This window comes from Aotus nancymaae, unplaced genomic scaffold (genome assembly GCF_030222135.1).
Source record: "Aotus nancymaae isolate 86718 unplaced genomic scaffold, 86718_ANA_hifiasm-v0.15.2.pri h1tg000033l, whole genome shotgun sequence".
Lineage (NCBI taxonomy): Eukaryota > Metazoa > Chordata > Mammalia > Primates > Aotidae > Aotus > Aotus nancymaae.
The window spans coordinates 53150600-53171348 of NW_026988447.1; the positions used below are offsets into that span (position 1 = coordinate 53150600).

The 20749-nt window shown below is 38.2% G+C and overlaps 1 protein-coding gene across 7 annotated transcripts in view; it reads right to left on the bottom strand.

Moving 5' to 3' along the window:
* ALPK1 (alpha kinase 1) overlaps positions 1-20749 on the bottom strand; it is a 157271-nt gene that overhangs the window by 96312 nt on the left and 40210 nt on the right. For 4 of the 7 annotated variants that reach the window (XM_064383990.1, XM_064383992.1, XM_064383991.1 and 1 more), the window contains one exon: positions 19521-19642. The exons of the other annotated variants lie outside the window; for them this stretch is intronic. The gene's annotated coding sequence lies outside the window, so the exon portion shown is untranslated. The remainder of the gene's footprint in view (positions 1-19520; positions 19643-20749) is intronic. 7 annotated transcript variants of the gene reach the window in all.

Genomic DNA, 20749 nt, shown 5'->3' on the forward strand with positions numbered 1-20749 from the left:
TAGATTATTGGCAAAATCTAAGCAAACATTGATTGTATTAAAGCTACAACAATAATGAGGTATTGAAGAGATTTCTGCACTCCCATATTCATGGCAGCATTATTCACAACAGCCAAGATATGGAACCAACCTAAATTTCCATCAAGGATAAATGGATAAAGAAAACATCATATATATACTCAATGGAATATTACTCAGCTTTAGAAGGAAATCCTGCCATCTGCAACAACATGGATGATCCTGGAGGATCATGTTATGTTACATGTAGTAAGACAGATACAGAAAGACAAATAGCATATGATCTTACATATATGTGAAGTTTAAAAATGTTGAATTCATAGAAACATAGAGCAGCATGGGAGTTACTAGGAGAGGCAGGGATGGGGACAGGGACTGGGGAGAAGTTGGTCAAACAATACAAAATTTCAGTTAGAGAGAAATGAGCTCAAGAGGTCTGTTGTGTCTGGTGACTGTAGTTAATAACAATGTATTGTATGCTTGCAAATTGCTAAGAGAGTAGATTTTAAGTGTTCTCACCACCGACTGTGATAAATATGTAAGGAAATATATATGTTAATTAGTTTGACTTAGTCATGCCACAATGTATTCATATTTCAAAACATCATATTGTACACTGTAGATATACACAATTTTATTTGTTAACCCAAGTACATAACAAGCAATATATATATACAAGCAGCATTTAAATCATGTGGAAAGTAAATGAAATTAAAGTATTTTAAGATCTTTGAATTGGTCAGGAAGAGGGAAGGCATTAACTTTAGACTGTGATAAAAGTTCTACGATAATCTCTAAAAATTAAAATAAAACATATAACTTTGAAACTAGCAGAAGGACAAAAGTGAAAGGAAGCAAAATATCTGAAAAGAAGGCAGGAAAAATGGAAAAAAAAATAAGGAAGAGTCAGAATAAATATGAACACAAAATAAGATGGTGGAAATTAAGTATATCAATATTTTCAATAAGTATAAATTAATTAAATACTATAAAAGTTAAAGGGGGATTAAAAAATAGCTATATGAATTTTGCTAAATGATTTTTGCCAAAGCATAAGAATACAAAAAAATACAGAAATAATACTGAGAAATGGAAAATGATATATTAGAAAAACACTAACTAAAAGAAACTTGAGGTAGCCATGTTAATATAAGACAAAACAGAATTTAAGGCAAAGAGCATTGGTAGAAATAAAAAGATAACAATGACATATGGTTCAGTTCACCACGAAGGCATAGCTATTTTAACCTTATATGCATCTAGTAGTATAACTTCAATACATATGAAGCAAAGATGGAAAGAACCATAAAGAAAAATATGCTAATACATAATTATAGCAGGAAAATGTAACACACATCTCAGAAACTAATATGCTAAGTAGATCAAAAACCAGTAATGATATAATTGATTTGATCAACACAATTAACAAATTTGATCTAATAGATATTTGTGGAACAATATCATCAACAGTTGAAGAATATACATTATTTTCAAGTACACCTGGAACATTTACACTTGTTTAGCACCTTGTGTACCTTAAAGCATATCCTAACTAATTTCAAAGGATTACTATCATACAGATGGCATTGTGTGACCAAAAACTAATTCAATAATAAAAAGATGACTAGTAAAAAAACCCATACATGAAAATTTAAAAATGAACTTCTAAGTAACTTATAGGTCAAAGAAATAATCATGAAAAGTCAAAAATATTATAATGGAATGACAAATACCACTTATCAAATGTGTAGAATTCAAAGTAGAATTTCAATAAAGAGAATATTGGAAACATTGTATGGCAATAAATTTGAAAACTTTGATAAAATGAGGAATTCTTAATGAAAATATATCTGAATAGAAATCAAGATCAAGAAGAAATAGAAATCTTGTATAGTCTTATAATCTTACAGAATTTCAATCAATAGTTGAAAAGCTTCCTACAAGAAAACATCAGGAACATATAGTTTTACCAACAAAATTTTACAAATTATTCAACACCCCAAAAAATCTAACTTTAGGCAAAATAAATTTGCAACAAATGCTTAGAAAATGTAACAATAAAAATATACCATTTATAATGGCACAAAATATGTAAAGTATAAAGATAATATATATGAAGTATCTGAGAGTAATTCTAATAGATTCACAAGACTTTCAGAGAAAAAATTATAACATTTACTTAACTGAAAGACATGAAGAGATATTCCGTGTTTGTGGCTTGGAAAACTCAACATTATTAAGATTTTGATTTCCTTCAAATTTATCTGTAACTTTAATGAAACTCCAGTCAAAATCAGCAGTTCTGTTTGTGTATGTGTGTCTTGGTGTGTAACCTAATAAGGTGATTCTAAAATTTATATGGAAAAACAGTTAAAGAATAATAAAGACATTCCTGATGAAAAATAATGAGAAGAGCACAGTGTTATACCAAATGTCAATAATTAATAAATTATTATATAATTAAATGATATAAAAGTTATTGGCACTTAAAAAAATTGATTGTACAGCCCAGGCATGGTGGCTCATGCCTGTAATCCTAGCACTTTGGGAGGCTGAGGTGAGCAGATCACTTGAGGCCAGGAGTTTGAGACCAGCCTGGACAACATGGCAAAATCCTATCTCTACTGAAAAAACACAAAAATTAGCTGGGCATGGTGGCTTATGCCTATAATCCCAGCTACTTGGGAGGCTGAGGCTTGAGAATCACTTGAACAGGGGGAGGCAGAGGCTACTATGTGAGCCAAGATCATACTACTATGCTCCAGCCCCTGGGTGACAGAGGAAGACTCTTTATGGAAAAGTAAAGAGGAAGAAGAAGAAGGAGGAGGAGGAGGAGACAGAGGAGAAGGAGGTGGAGGAGAAGGAGAGGGAGAGAGGGAGGAGAGGGAGGAAAGGGAGGAGAAGAAGGAGAAGGAGGAGAAGGAGGAGAAGGAGGAGAAGGAGAAGGAGGAGAGAAGAAAAAGAAGGAGGCGAAGGAGGAGAGAAGAAGAAGAGGAGGAGGAGGAAGAGGAAGAGGAAGAATAAGAATTGACCTTACAAATAAAATAGGGAGTCCAGCAAGAGACTTACATATATATGGGAACTTGATTTATTACAGAGCTTGATATATGGCATTGAGCTAATTGCTTATTTATTTATTTTAAATCAATATTAGTTAAAGACTTAAATGTGAAAGACAAAACTGCACAATGTGTAAAAGAGAATATCTAATAGAGAATACCCTTATCATCTTTCAGTGGGAAAAAATGTGTTAAGCCCTTGCAAAAACCAAGCAAATCATAAAGGAAAAGATTATAATTAAAGATAAACTTCTGATTAGTAAAATGACATCATAAAAAAATAGTGGAAAGAAAAATCACAAACTGGGAGACAGCACTCGTAGCTTTGGTAGCTGATAAAAGATTTCTACCCTGAATATGTAAAGATTTTCTGTAAATCAATGAGAAAAAGACCAAGCACATAGTAAGAATAGACAAAAGAGTTGAACAGACTCTTCACAGGAGAAGAAATGTGAATGGTTAATAAACATATGAAAAGTGTCTGACCTCATTAGTAATCAGGAAACACAAGTTCAAACCACAATGGAAAACCCTTTACAACTTCTTCTTTTTTTTTTTTTTTTTGAGACAGAGTCTCACTCTGTTGCCCAGGTTGGAGTACAGTGGCATGATCTCAGCTCACTGCAACCTCCGCCTCCCAGGTTCAAGTGATTCTCCTGCCTCAGCCTTTGAGTAACTGGGATTACAGGCCTGTGCCAGCATGCCTAGCTAATTTTTTGTATTTTTAGTAGAGACAGGATTTTGCCATGTTGGCCAGGCTGGTCTTGAATTCCTGACCTCAGGCGATCCACAAAGGGTGTGGTGGCTCATGCCTGTAATCTCAGCCTCACAAAGTGCTGAAATTACAGGCATGAGCCACCACACCTGGCCCTTTCACAATTTGTTGACTGAAACAAACAACTGAAAAAAATGAACCATCGTCAAGAATAGTCAGTGTTAGTTACTCCAAGTAACCATTATTGGAACCTACAGTTTGGCACCATCCAGTAAAATCAAAGATACACACACTGACACAGTGTCTACTCCTAAGTATATACACTAATTTAGAGAAATTCTTGTATCTATGTCTAGGGGCTATGTATAAGAATCTTCATAGTGACACAATTTGTAATAGTAAACAAACAAAAGGAAACAAACCATATGTCCTTCATGGGGAGAGTGGATTAGAAAATTGAAGTATAGCCAGGTGTGGTGCTCACACCTGTAATCCCAGCAATTTGGGATGCTGGGGCAGGCAGATTGCTTGAGCCCAGGAGTTCAAGACCAGCCGGAATAACATGGAAAAATTCCATCCCTACAAAAAATACAAAAATTAACCAGGTGTGTTGGCATGCACCTGTGGTCCTGGATACTCAGGAGGCTGAGGTAGGAGGATATCTTGAGCCTGAGAGGAGGAGGTTGCAGTGACCTGAGAATGCACCAATGCAGTTCAGTTCAGCCTGGGTGACAGAGTGAGATCCTATCTCAAAAATAAAAAAAAGGAAAGGAAAAGAAAAGAAAGGAGGGAAGGAAGGGAGGGAGGGAGGGAGGGAGGGAGAGAAAGAAGGGAAGGAAGGAGGAAGAAAGAGAGAAAGAAAAGAGAAAGAAAGGAAGGAAAAGAAAGAGAGAGAAAGGAAGGAAGAGAAAAAGAAAGAGAAAGAAAAGAAAGAAAGAAGACAAAACTTGAAGTACATTCTTACACTGGAAAAAATAAATGAGTAACTTATATTTACATATAGCATCATGGGTAAATCTTAGAAGTACAAAAAGTAGTCGCAGAGGAATGCACGCATAAAATTTACAAACATTATAAACAAACAATATATTGTTACAGGATACAAATATATAGTTGGCCTTTTGTATCTGTGGGTTCCATATTTATGAATTCAACCAACTGTGCATCAAAATATTTTAAAAAATAACAATACCACAATAAAATAATACCAAAAAAAATACAATATAGCAATTACTTACATAGCATTTACATTGTTAGGTAGTACAAGTAACCTAGAGATGATTTAAAGTATATGAGTAAGCATGTGTGTAGGTTATATGCAAATATTATGCCATTTTCTATAATATCAGAGACTTGAGCATCTGAGAATTTTGGTATCCTAGGGATCCTGGAACTGATCCCCCATGGATACCAAGGGATGACTGTACAGAGTAAAACTATAAAGAAAAGTAATGATTAACTAAAACTCAGAATTGTGGATTTTTTTGAGGGGAGCAGGAAGAAGACAGAAAGGAGGTACATGGAGGAGTCTTCAAAGTAAGTGGTATGTTTTTCTGTTTAAATCGATGGCTTGGTCTATGGGGATTCATCATGTTCCATGTATATCACGTCTATTTTATAAATTCTTCATAGTGATTCAACATTTGATGGAAATATTAAAAAGGACAAAATGAAAACTCAAGCCTGGAAGTATTGGATAGGTAATGAATATCATTTACTGCTTTTAGGGTTGGAACCAGTGGCTCCATTGAGAGGTGATAAAAGATACATCCTTTCAGAGCAGGGAGAGGCACTTGCACAGGAAATTCTAGACGGAATAGGATTTGGAATTGCTGCAGGGAGAAGTGAATAAAAGAATTCTAGTTGGAGAATGGCATGAACAGAGACTGTGAGGAGATTTCCATCTTATGTTGGAGATCCATGGTAAACATAGTCTATCGAGATAATTGATGATATATAAGCAGTTTGAACCATTAGTTTGAGAAACACTGGATTGCCAAGAAATTCCACTTATCTTTTCATTCCATTTACATAGGAAATGAAATAAAAAGCTGGGTGTGGTGGCTCACATCTGTAATCCCAGCACTTTAGGAGGTCAAGGCTGACAGATTACCTGAGGTCAGAAGTTCGAGAGCAGCCTGGTCAACTTGGCAAATTCCCATCTCTACGAAAAATACAAAAATTAGCCAGGCATGGTGGCATGTGCCTGTAATCTCAGCTGCTTGGGAGGCTGAAGCAGGAGAATTGCTTGAACCCAGGAAGCAGAGGTTGCAGTGAACCGAGATCATGCCACTGCACTCCAGCCTGGGTGACAGAGCAAGACTCTGTAAAAAAGAAAATGAAAAAAAAGTGTCTGATTTTTTTTTAAGCAAAGTATATTTTAGAAAATTCTGTAAGTGAAAATGAAGGTCTTTGCTGTGTTTCTTTCATATCAGCACTTAAAGACGGAGGACCACACCTTATTAAAGTGGGAAATTGGATGCGAAAGCTGTCCCTTCCCTCTGTCTCTCTTGCCATCGTGTCCCACCCGCCCCTCTCCAGTTAACTGCAGCTAAACGTGTTTACCAAACTTGACTTCTCAAGAAAGTGCAATGAGAGTGTTCCGGGTCACGAATGGGTTACCTCCTGGCCTGAAGAAGAAAAAAGGGGAAAAAGAGAAGGCCGTCATTGCAGAGGCTGCCACTCATACTCTCCGGCTACAGTTACCCACTCCATCAGCCATGGTGACATCTGATGAACTATTAGCCTGGCCCACATGGCTGGAAGAGCGACATCTCAGGTCAAGGTGAGTCAAGCCTGCCATCTGGTCCTGGCTCCAGGCTCCTGCACTGATGACTTCAAAATGGTACTTCCAGGAGAGTTGCCTTTGCATTTCTGCACCCCAAATGAGAGAACACACTCACATAGACTCACTCCATATGTCTCCAAATCCAGAACCATCATGGTACTAGGAGGCAGTCGTAAAGTAGGCAAAAAGATTTCATAAACTTTAAAGGGCCTTCAGCTTGAGGTATATTCTCTGAGAGGCCGATAGTGTCCACCTATATTCTAGGTAAAGAATTTGAGCCATGGAGGTGAGGAGGCAGGAGTAAGCTGAGTAACTTCCAAAAGTTATTACACGGAGAAAATCAGGATAAGAGTGCAGAGTCCTGACTTGTCCTGAAAACGCATGGTCAGCTTTGCTTCTCACTAAATGATACCAGAGATCTGGAGAGAATTTTGGTGGAAGAGCAATAGTTTATCTTCAGAAGAAGAAATGGAGTAGCCTTGATCATTTAGTCTGTGCTACAGTGGGTGAAGCAACAGATATGTTCTATTACACCAACAGAGTCAGAATGTCAAAACTGCTGCATATCTCCAGGGATGGAGCAGGAGGAGGGAAGGTCCAGATGTTGGTGTGGTACATACGTTAAAATGACATGAAGCATATTGTAATAAAAAATTGCCGGGACTGTGAAGCATTGCATTATTTTGATGAGACAAGGAAATGTGCAGATTAAGGATCATTTTGCAACAGAGTATTTTTAAATCTCTATTTATGATTTTCACAGCCAGGAAAGCTAATTTATTTTGCATAGAACTATTTTGAAGTTAGAGATAGCCCACAAAGGAGCAGTCTGTCTTGGAGAAATGGGATGTGGGACTCTGAAATAACAGCAGCAGAAAAATGAAGATGCTGAAATGAAGAATTGTGATTTCGTTGTCTTGGTTATCCATAAGCAGTCGAGTTAAGCACACACACTTTGCACTGAGGCTTCCTAGGTTTACATTTCTGCCACTTACTAGCTGAGTCGCTTTAGGCAAATCATGTCTCAGTTTTCTCATCTGTAAAAAGAGTTCGGCCGAGTGCTGTGGCTCATGCCTGTAATCCCAGCACTTTGGGAGGCCAAGGCGGGCAGATCACCTGAGGTCGGGAGTTCGAGACCAGCCTGACCATCATGGAGAAACCCCGTCTCTACTAAAAATATAAAATTAGCCAGACATAGTGGTGCATGCTTGTAATCCCAGTACTCAGGAGGCTGAGGCAGGAGAATTGCTTGAACCCGGGAGGTGGAGGTTGCAGTGAACTGTGATTGTACCATTGCACTCCAGCCTGGATAACAAGAGCGAAACCCCATCTCAAAAAAAAACAGAAGTTATCAATCTCAGTTTTATAGGCATCAATTGATTAACATATGTAAAACACAAAAAATTGCCTATCATGTAGTAAGTGCTTCATAGTTATCAGTTACTGCTATCAATAAAGTTTTCAAGGAATGAAATTTTATTTTTTTAGAGGTCATCCAATCTCTCCTAGTTTACTCTGTTTGGATTTGGTTTCCTCATTGGCTTCATTATCATTTAGGTTTTTGAAAAAGAAAATTGCTTGACTACACAAAGTCTTCAGGTTCCTGATATTTTTCTGGGATAAAGCGATGTAATATCAGGTTGATGCAAAAGTAATTGCGGTTTTTGTCATTGGGATTATCACCTAAATAATTACCAGATCCGTATTCAACTAATGAATAGAAATTCTGTTCGAGAATTGAAATGTTATGACCAAACATTTATTAGACTTTTTCAGGGAAAAAGATGTGAATTTTATTTGCTTAAAACAAGACAAAAAACAAAACAAAAACCACATCCAGCCAACTTGGTTTAATCAGCTGTTTGCCTCCAGGCACTCAGTCGGCCTCTGTCTGAGGTGTCAGAGAAGTGGGCCCTGAAGTGGCTGAGAGGAAAGAAGAGCCTCCATCGGATTACAGATCAGACAGAAACACCCCCAGCCCCTCATCTTCTCCTTTGCTGGGAGACACACACAAAGCTCTTTATTTGTTTTATACTTAAAATGTCAAAGGCGCCTGGGGGTGGGCCTCTGGCCTGGGGATTGGCAGACCACACTCCTGGGCTGACATAATGAAAGTCCACCATGTGGCTGTGTGATTCACACAGCGTGTGCATGTCACCAGCAGCCGATGGGTCTTGGCAGGGAGCCTCCTACTGGCTTGGGAACAAATAGGACTTGCATGTCCTGGAGTAGCAGGGAGACTGTAATGGAGAACCGCCTGGATGTCCGCACACTTTGCGGGCACAAAGGCAGCAAACACCCACACGCCAAGCTATTCACAGAGAGACGACTAAGTACAGCCCAGCAGCAAGGGACTCTGTAGCACAAGCAGTTGGCAACAGGATTCTACTAGTCCTGCCTGGTCTTAAGGAGAACAAACCTAAAACATACCTGGAAAGAAAAGATAGCACATTTAATTTTTTGTTGACTTATCTCTTGACACGGATCCTAAGTGCCTCACAGTGTGTACAAAGCACAGAGGCCTTGGTGTAGCTAGCCTTCAGAGCCAAACAGACTTGATTAGAAAGCCAGGCCTTCTTCTATTCATTCAATAACTTGCCGTTTTAAGGCCCTTAAACTTAAAACTGAAATTCTGAATTTGAGAATCAAGAACTAGATTTCACCAGGCTGATTTGGAAAATGAGCACAGTTTTAGACTTTCAGGATTCTATGCTTACTGGAAGAGTTCTGTGACTGAGTAAAATGCGGCTCCGTTGCCGAGCAAATGTGCTCAGAGCGCCAATCACCTGGCTTAGGGAATGACTATTGTTTTTGAACCACTCTACTTACTTTCTTTGGTAGCTCTTCAAGCGGAAGGACTCTCATTTTCACCTTTCTCTAATAAGGAGGATGGCAATCTGAGACTTAGTGTTAATTCTATTCTTTGCTTTTAGCTAATGAAGGAATATTTGCCAGTATACAGCTAACAATGTGATTCAGGAAATTTTTTTTAAAATGAGTAAATCAAAATAGCCAAGTGAAACACATTAACTTTTACACAATATATGACTGGAAAAAAATAATTGTTTGTTTTCTGCTCTTTCCTTACTGCTTGGCTTTAATAGCTAACTTGGAAGTTTAATGCATCGAATAAGATGCGCTGTATCTGTAAACTCCTCAATGGTACTTAATCATTTACTGAGTATCCCTTGTATACATATTTGGTATTTGGAAGGTTACCAGAGAAACAAAAGAGATATTTTCAACCCACAAAAACAACTTCATTTGAGAAGTAACATAATTATATAATTCAACGTGTAAAAAATTCCAAAGCAACATTCTGACCCACAGGATGAGTTTACTTAAATTTAGGAAAGTTGGAGAATTCATTCCATCCTTCCTACTATTATACTGTTTAGAAGAAAAGGTATTTATTATTAGATCTTGACAAAGAAAATGAAACTGGGTTGATGATCTCACTTTTTTTTTTTTTTTTTTTTTTTTGAGATGAAGTCTCACTCTGTGGCCAAGGCTGGAGTGCAGTGGCACCATCTCTGCTCACTGCAACCTCGGCCTCCCAGGTTCAAGCGATTCTCCTGCCTCAGCCTCCCAAGTAGTTGGGACTACAGGTGTGCACCACCACACCAAGCTAATTTTTGTATTTTTAGTAGAAAAGGGGTTTCACCATGTTGGCCAGGGTGGTCTTGACCTCCTGACCTCAAATGATCCACCCATCTCGACCTCCCAAAGTGCTAGGATTATAGGCATGAGCCACCATGCCCAGCCTATGATCTCACTTTTATAAGATTACAGTGAGGAAGGTAGCAAGGAATACAGTTCCCATTTGAAGATAACGTCAAAAGTTCAGTGATTTGTCAAAGTTCAAACAGCAACTTGCTAGAATTATGTGCCAGGAGTTAGACGTAAACTTTTAAGGCCACTGTGGTTTTACATGAGACCACTCTGTGTCCTGCTTTTTGTGGGGAAGAAACTGATCATCATACTGACAAGCAGAAATTATTATTTTAGCAGAATGCTGATTCTATGACAGAAATGTATATTGTAGTCTATTTAAAGACACGACTCTTAGGGTTGATTCTCAAATTTTAAAACACTGAAACAGCCACTGCTGTATTTTTCCTGGGGAAAAAGTATCCTAATTTTGATCTTATTCGAGCTACAATATAATTCCAGAGGGACCAATGAAGGGGAAGAAAAGAACTGATGACGTCTAAGTGGTGATTGCATTTATAGATTAATCCTGACAGGAAGCAAATACGTCTCCTCCCAGGAGGCCCCAGCGTAGTCAATTGAGAAGTGGGGTTGTTATTTATGAGAACAGTGGACTTTTCCCATTACCACGCACATTTTAATTACTTTAAGTGAAAGATTATTTTTGCTGGTAGGAAGCTTGAAAAGTAAATACTGTACTGTTGTTAGTTTTTCGACGTTGGCTATGTGTGCAATCTTCTATTCTTAACACTGTTTCATACAGCGATTTGTCTTACCCTGAAATCATAATGGGAAGATAATATATGCTTAAGAAAGCATTTCACATGCCAAAGCCTGCAAGGCCCCAAGTGGGGAAAGAATGGGCCCAATGACTGGTAGGCAGCATGGCCCCAGAGCAATTTCATTTCCATCTGTTTTATATGATGGCCATCCACATAAAATTTCATTGAAGCCGATAAGTTTGGAAAACACTTATCCAAATGAATCAATGAAGATGGAGTAGGAGCATAATGATGGTGTGATTTTTATTCTTCAACAAAGTGACACATTCTCATTCTAAAAGTTACTACCACATATCACAAAACTTGTCAACCATATAAATCCACGATGAAAATCATTAAGAGTCCTCATGGAACTGTTGTGTTATGGATGCAAAACAACTGATTTGTAATATGAGACTCAAATAATCAATTTCCTTTTTTAAAAATCAAAGCCTCATGATTTCTGGCTGATAATATATAATAAATGATATTAAGAAATTAGTGTTATTTTTTAAGGTGAGATAAAAGTAGTGTGGTTATATTTAAAAATAGTTCATATCAATCTCAGCACTTTGGGAGGCTGAGGCAGGTAGATCACTTGAGGTCAGGAGTTCGAGACCAGCCTGGCCAACATGGCAAAACCCCATCTCCACTAAAAACACAGAAATTAGCCAGGCATGGTGGCTGGTGCCTGTAATCTCAGCTACTAAGGAGGCTGAGGCAGAAGAATCACTTGAACCCAGGAGGCAGAGGTTGCAGTGAGCTGAGATCACACCATTGAATCACACCAGCCTGGGCGACAAGAGTGAAACTCCGTCTCAAAAAAAAAAAAAATTAAAAAAAAAAGAGTTCATATCGTTTAGGGCTACACTCTGTAATACTTAGCCATGAAGTTATATGAAGTCTGAGATTCATTTCAAGAGAATTTGGGACATGGGGTGGGAAGAAATTAAGGATGTCAATAATTCATGTTGAAGCTACATAAGAGTACATAAAGTTTTTAAATGGCCCCGTCCGCTTTTGTAACAACATATTTGAAATTTTTAATAATAAATTTTTTTAAGAATTCTGTTTTGAGGACCACAACAAACAGGAATGGTCTTGATGAATTTTGAGAGGCAGCAAGAGACCATTCTGAAATTATTTTAAATCTCCTCTTCCCTGGTTTAGAAAACCAACAAAATTGGGCTGTAGCATCCCTAGTATGACCACTACTCTGCAAAATGAAGCTACTACTTTATTCAATTCTGTAATTAAGTCCAGATTATGCATATTTGGAGTATCTGCTTAATGTGTTACCAACAACATATTGTATTTTTAATCAGGGCCTCATTCCACCTACATCCACGTCATGTAATACTTCTAGGTTACTGTGCCTCATTGTCCTGTTAGCGTGTGCTTAGAAATCACAGCCGAACTTTAATATTATCTTGAGCAAAATACAAACAAAAAGTTAAATGTGGTGCAAAAATAATCATACCGTGTACTTCAAAGCCATTAGCATGGGTAAATGAGCATTGTCTATAAAAACACAAGAAGCACGCCCCCCTATTAACACTGTCTTGGGAAATCAGAGGCTACAGCTGTGAATGAGCATAGCTGCCTTGCCTACTTTTACCAAAACCAGCACACGTCTATTATTCTACTTTCTACAGAATTAAAGTGTTAAACAACTAGCAACAAAAATTCCAAACTATGGGAAAGAAAATTCCCAACTTCACTGATCTTTAAACATTAAAAAAAAAAAAATAGTCTGGTGGGTTGAATGCTTAGAGGTTTTGAACTAACTAACATTTTAAATCCATAATTTGCTGTCACAGGTACCACCAAAAGCAAGGTGGAGAGGGAAAATTGCTATTGGTTAAATACTTTCTGTACTTTAGGTGCTGTGCTATGCACCTCAGACACGAAACCTTATGATACAGGCTTTATGATCCCCACTCTAGAGATGAGAAAGTTGAGGGTCATGGAGGTTAAGTAACTTGCCCAAGGTCACATGCTAAAAAAGGTGTATATTCAGAATTTGCAAAAGACTCTGACCCCATGAGTGCTTTTAGAACCATTTGCCTTCCGGCCCACTGATACACTCTTGAATATTTCAAAATGTATTAATCCATTGAAAGATAGAATTAACCCAAGTCCTTTTTAATGCTCTTAGACTTCCAATAAGATAATTCTATAAATTATTTTCTATATATAGATCACATATGTCTTCTTCCAATTTACTGATGAATCAATTTCTGCCTAGCCAGATCCAGATCAAGTTAATCAAACTCCATACTTTTCTCTAACTATACTAGAAAGAGACAGCTTTCTAGTCAGAAGTCTAATTCAACTGGTCAGTCCTACTATTTTCACATTGGAAAGATAATTGCTTACAACTGAGTTCTCCCTAGACTTCCACTCACAGCAATTCAGGCTGGAAGGGGCTGTCCTGTCTCACTCTGTCTTCTCCAAGTTCGAGGGAGATTTGTCTAGTAACAGATAATTAAAGACATGGCAGTGCTACTTGCTAGGATTTCACTCTTTCTCTTTTACCTCTTATAAAAGAAGAAACTTCAGTTTAAAGATTAGATTTTTTCCCCCTTTTCTAAAGCTGGGTATACCAACTGGCATCGGCTGTATTAAAATCAGGAGAAACCTCAATCAAAAAGCCTCTCTCGGAAGGCAGGCTTTCTTGTTAATATGCACCAACATGAAAGGCTTTCTTTTCATCCTATACAACTACAGTGTGTGTAAATTGCAGGGGGCTCATTGGCATAAATCTCGCCTGCGACCTCTGAGGTAAACTGGATTTACATTACTTTCTGACAAGAATTAAATGAAGGCCTTGTGGATATATGAACAGCCTTCTAGGCTGCAACAGATGGGCATGAATGTGCTCCCTAGGAAAACTATCAGTGACATCTGTGTCCTCCAAATTCTGGTGGTCTCAGCCAATTAACGGGGGTAGGGGGAGGGGGGGGTTGGGAGGCCACGGCACAGCCCCCAGCCAAAACCCAGGCAGAAGTGTTTGTGTTTGGAGATGGGATCAGGCCGGCCTGCAGCAGCGAGGTTAGCACTTTATTGTTATCATTCAAATGGAGAATGTGGCTTACAAGCTATTTGTATACCACAGTGAGGATAATATGATTTTTCTCATTTGACCGGAGGAGATGGCCCTCTCTTGCAGCTGATATCATATTTCAGTGCAATCTCTTTGAGACGGGTGTTTACTTTTGTCTCTTCTGAGGCAGGCTGAGGGGGTTGCTGTCTGCCAGTTTCTGTAGTGCATTCAGGAGTCACAAAGCAGGTGAACTCTAAGACGACACAGAGCTATTTCCCCAAAACATTCTTCTTCAAAATCTGCTTCTTTCTTCAAAATGGCATTTTCTCATTTCACCAAAAATAATAAAAAAAAAAAATCAGAATCAAGGTTTCCTAGTTAAAACAAAGTCAAGAGAAATGACATCAGATATCTTGAGTGAAGTGGTAGTGGAGTTTTTCAAAGGATACGATGAACCATGAATCCCACTGTCTGAATTTACTAGATCTCAGCATGTCAGTCCCCCTGTGTTCAATGTGCAGACAGAAGGAAAACCAGAGAAACCAGAGCAGAAGATAAGATTCCTCACTGGCACCTCTCCTTTGCTGTAATCTCTTGGCCCATTTGCTTGGACTGTGTAGGGCAGGAGACCAGGACTGGAGAGCTGAAGGGAGGGAAGGGGAGAGGAAAACTAACATTTGCTTTTTCTGTACCAGGAGGAATCAGGAGAGGTGTATGTAGGGATTCCAGGTCCCGTGTATTCTGGGCCCCAGCAGTAAGAGCAGAGGCTTTGGGTTTGAAGTACCCAAGTCTGAATTCTGGCTCTAACATATACTAGAATACGAGAGAGTGGGCAAGTTACTTAACGTCTTTGTGCCTCACTCTCTTATCTGTAAAACTGAGCTAACAGTTGTATCTACCTCTTAGTAAGGATAAAACTACATGGCATGTAGAAAATGCTCTGACATTGCTGTGAGGACTGTTTTTATCCAGAGTTTACTGTGATTGAAGGCCCACGGATAGAATCCCAGACTGCTAAATTAGTTTGGCAAAATGAAAGGTATTGTGTTATACTAGCGTTTAAAAATTCAGAAGAGTGATTTTTCAAAAGAAGCAATTCTCATTGCTTTTAGGAGACTAAGGACATGCTTTAAAATTACATATTTTCTTTAATGTATAAGATTTTGAAATTCTTTGCTAAAATGAACTTAGTAAATATCAAAAGCATCTAGATCATTCTAAATGATAAAACAAACTTATCAAGAGGCAAGTAACATAACATGTAGACCAAAAAAGTAAAATTGAGGTGTTTATTTTCACCTCCTTTTCCTAATTGCAGGAGTAAAAATGAGTTGCTTTGTCCATCTTAAGTTGGTTATTGTATGTGAAGTTTTAGGAGACAGTGGTTAATCTTGATAGTTGGGATGTAAACTGTTTGTGGTAGGTGTCGTTTAAAACACCTTTGTCGTGGGTGTTGTTTAAAACATAGTAATTCCACACAACCATTGTGTACAACAGCAACAACCATGAAAGGAAAACACGTGGGCCTTCTAAACAAGCGACCTACTGTCTAAGCCATAAATGCTCCTCTTGCTATGTTCTGAAAGTACATTTTCACATAGGAATTCTTATTCTCTTCTGCTCTGTATGATTTTTCAAATGATCCAGTTCTAAGAACTTTGGCAAGCTGAGCTTCAGCACAAGGTAAGCTTGCTTCTAGAGGAAGTCACATCGTTGGTCAACAAAGTCACTTGCTCTTTCTCCACAGAACTCCCATGCGTGCTGGAGAAACCTGTGGCCTCAAAGGTGAGGGTGAAAGCAACTGTAGGCACAATTTTTGTACAAACTGTGGCGTTTGTTCTTTTTTATGCTGTGATACCAAACGTAATTTTGTCTTATTCTCTTGGCACCAATATCATTATGTTGAGCAGTAAATAGCAGAGAAGCCTTTGTCCACACAGGGATTCAGAAAAGAATCGACACTAAACAAAAGCACCTGTTGTTTCGTTCTTGTGATGACCTCAGAAGTGACCAGTTGGCTGCATTTACCCCGCACTCCTCCTTAGGCTTTTCCCAACACTACCGTCTCACACATCATTATCGGACGTAAAAGGAGAATAATTGAGGAGAAGATCAATAAATTTAAAAGCTCTTTAAAAAAAGACATAATGAATTTGGTACAGCACATATTTTTAGATCAAAGATGCCTTTGAAGTGACAAAACCCTAATCCATAAACTACTGAAGCACTTCCTTTCTCTCCCAAACTGCTTGTTGTCAAATAAAATGGAAGTTAAGGAAATTATCTTTATCTGAAAATGGCCAAAAGAAGCCATCACCTAATGACAGCCTTGTCACAAGCGACAATTGGGGAAATTGTCAGGAAGGCAAGGCCTAACAAGCAGCAGAGTGGGCTTGCTGTTTGCACTAATCTGGCCATGCAGCCCCCACACACAATCCCAGTCAGCTTGCTGTGTGAAACAGCTAAGGCTTTGTCAGCGTTAACAGGGAATGGAAGAACACGCTTTCATGAATATGTATTACCATTCCTCTATGTCTACAGAGACAAACCCTTCAAAACTGATATATTAAACACACACGCACACAGACAAACACACCACCGATCAACAAAAACCAAGAGAACCTAAGCTACTTGGTTGAGTGTAGTGAAATGCTAGGAACTAAGCACCCGGGTCCATGTGTTTGCTGGGATCTTTATTTTTCAGCAGTGGAGATAAAATCTTTAGGGGGCTTTCAATCTTCGGGAACCACGTGTGTAAATTCAGAGATGCGATACATCATTACATGGGTTGCAAATCACACATCTTATAGTGAATTCGCTTTCCTGATACCAAATGTGTTCTGAAATTCTAATACTAAAATGAAAATAACTTTGATATCTTAACTAAGTGCATGTGCAGTTTTAAGAAACTGACAAATCTCATACTGACTTCCTATGAAGTAGTAAAAGCACTATGTGGAAAGTTATGAAGATGTAGCGTTTCCCAACATTGAGCAGAAGGACACTGCACAGGCGAAAAGTGGAAATCACAAATAAGAAATCTTAAGGTGAAAAGGGTGGAGGGGGGAATCTACTCTGTAAGCTCTTTGTAATCTTAATAATAGTGTTTGTTTAAGAAAATCTATATTATGTGTGTTTTTTCTTCAAAGATAAACTATTTTACATCCACCCCTGGGCATAGATCTAGTAAGATATTTTTGAATGACCAAAATTTTCTGCTAACATTGAAATTTATTTTAATATAAATATGTATGCGTGTGCATTTAACTTCATTTTTTTTTTAGAAGCAGATACATAGGACAGAAAAGTATAAAGTTATTTCTTTTTACTTTTTTTTCTGATATGATAAAGTTTGGTTTCCCACTGCGCAAGAGACAAAGCTCAGTTTTGAAGGTTTTCTATATTACGCAATGTTTGCCATAGACATTTACATTTCATTAGCATATTCTGCTCTACATGAAATCCAGCGTTGAATGCTCCCAGCGCGCTAAAGCTAATCCTCTTTAAAGAGCTACAGGCTATATTACATGTGGCCACAGCAGCAGTCTTGCCATCGCTGCATCACTTTGAAGACGATGAACAGAGTTCTCTTGTGTGTCTGTCCGTACCCAGACTCATAAACCATTGCTTTCTGTGCTGTGAAATCCTTCTGTTTCCATCAAGGAGAATTACAAGGAGTCCGAAACCCAAGTTACCATTCTGAAAGCTGGACTGCACTTGAAGAGACGATACTATGCTGATTTCACTTTTTCCTAAGTGTCTATCCACAATCTTTCCAACTAAGATTAAAATGAACTATATCCAAGTATTTTTGGTCCTTTGATTAGGATCAAGTGCTAACCACACCTTCTGTCTAGGGAATCTGATGCTGGATAATCAAGAGAAAGAGACTCCGTGATGTCACAGTTTTGCAGGACAGCATTAAACATTTAGATGCAGTCATTCCTAGGTAGCTCGCTTTTCCGTAGAAAAAGACAACTCAGCTGACTCTATCCAACTAAGCTGCCGATAGATGATGCGGTGATCCACCTTCAATAAAGTATGGCAAACTAAAAACTATACCACATTGCAGAAAACGTTATTTTTTTTAGTTGAAAACAAAGGAAAATTAGTGAAGTCCATATTCTACTGACGGCATTTCTTTAATGCTTAAATCTTTTTTAAAAAGAGAAGTGCTATATTATAAACAAGACTTTGTTTTTCTTATCTTATGGCTAACTTATTTATAAACAAATAATTGGTTTATAAATTGTTTGTAATTTTGAAAATAATTATTGTGTAAAAATTGCTATTGAGATGTCTGTTATACCATCTATTATTACTTAAAGCCCAACATAGTAAATTGTCCTATGATTTCAAAGCAAGAGGCATTTTAATTTTCATACCAAATAAATATATTTCTTTTTTTTGACGATGGACACCTGACCCTCATCATATTATCCCTTTTTGCTTTTACTCCCAGGAAACTCAGAGCCAGCATTTGTGCTCAGGTCCAGGGGTGTCCCTCATTTGGATAACCTTGTACAAACTATCTAATCCACACCCTTCATTACTTGGTTCATCTTCTTTACCCTTGACTTAAGACTTCTGAACACATCTGTGTCTCTCATTGTGGGCAATTTCAAATATTTTTAAAGATGCATGCAGATTAAAGAACATCTCGCAGTAGTGCTCCTTATGTAGCGTAGCCATTTCCTTAACAAGCATATGCTAGAGAGGCTTCACAGTGCGGTGGAAGGAACTCTGAGTTTAGGATTAAATAGTTCTTCCCACCACACGGCAGGCACTTTGCCTGCTCTCCTGAGGTGACCGTGAGGTGGGTGACCAGTTATAATTGTATCTCTGTTCCTGTGAGCCACTTTGGCACTTTCAGAAGTGAAATGAAAACTTTACTACGAGTTTTCATGCCCTCTTCTCTTTATTGCTGGCAATATCTATATTCAGGCTGAAATTCAGTTATAGTTAATGCAGTTCTCTGCTTGTTCTTACAGTCCATTCACTTCCAAGGTAAAACATACTCTGAAAGATCTCATGATTTTATTTGCAGCCATCCAGACACTAGCAAATACCTTTCCCAAGTGGTATGCTTTTTTCTATGCCTGCCCCACTTTGAAACTTATCAAGCAACTTTTCTGTACGCTTTTCCTCTTATCTCTTATACTTTTTTCCTGATTGTTTAATATCACCCTCTACGGTATATTTACAGTTATTCAAGATATTTTACTCAAAAACAATTTTCCTAGGGGAAACAACATTGAGTATGAATATACTTAAAAATTAGAATTACGGCCAGGCACGATGGCTCACGCCTGTAATCCCAACACTTTGGGAGGCCAAGTTGGGTGGATTACCTGAGGTCAGGAGTTTGAGATCAGCCTGGCCAACATAGCGAAAGCCCATTACTGGGCATGGTGGCACTCACCTGTAATCCCAGCTACTCGGGGAAGTTGAGGCAGGAGAATTGCTTGAACCTGGGAGGTGGAGGTTTTAGTGAGCTGAGATCACACCATTGCACTCCAGCCTGGGTGACAGAGTGAGACTCCTCTTAAAAAAAAAAAAAAGACATAAAATAGTTTATTAATCAAGATTGTTTAAAAAGTTATTAGCCGGGAGAGGTGGCTCATGCCTGTAATCCCAGAATTTTGGGAGGCTGAGGTGGGTGGTTAACGGGGTCAGAAGTTCAAGACCAGCCTGGCCAAGATGGTGAAACAAAAATACAAAATACTAAAAATGCAAAAAAATTAGCCAGGCTCAGTGGCACACGCCAGTAATCCCAGCTACTCTGGAGGCTGAGGCAGGAGAATCTCTTGAACCCATGAGGCGGAGGTTGCAGTGAGCCGAGATCATGCCATTGCACTCCAGCCTGGGTGACAGAGTGAGACTCCGTCTCAAAAAAGTAAATAAATAAATAAAATAAAATAAAATAAATATATAAAAAGTTTTTAGCAACTCATTCAGCTTTTTTCCAAAATAGATATATATATTTAAACTTATTACTGAACATTTCTGAAAATTCACAATGTAGCAGGCTTAAGAGATACTTCACAAATCCTCAAAAGGAAAAAAATTATTTGACCACAACTCATAAAAGCTCTAAATTATTAATTAAAAATTAATTTTTTTATTGAGCCCCTCAGAAATTTCTTCCTTCCTTCCCTCCCTCCTTCCTTTCTTCCTTCCTTTTCTCTTCTCTCTTTTGCTCTCTCTTTCTTTTTCTTTCCTTCTTTCTTCTTTTCTGTTTCTGTCTCTCTCTCTTTTCTTCTTTTCTTTCTAAAAACACAGTCTTACTCTGTTGCCTAGGCTGGAGTGGAGTCGCATGATTATACCTTACTGTGGCCTCTAACTCCTGGTTCAAAGGATCCTCCCACTTCAGTCTCCCAAGTAGCTAGGACTACAGGCACGTGTCACCATGCCTGGCTCATTTAAAAAAAATTTTTTTTTTTGTAAAGATAGAGTCTCACTAGTGTTGTCCAGACTCTCAAACTCCTGACTTCAAGCAATCTTCCTGCCTCAGCCTCCCAAAGTGCTGGGCTTACAAATTTGAGCCACCACACCCAGCCCAACACTTAGAAGTTTCAATAGCACCCAGATGCCATCTTATTGTCATTTTCCAATACATTTTCAGACTTAATGCAACCAAAACTATATTCA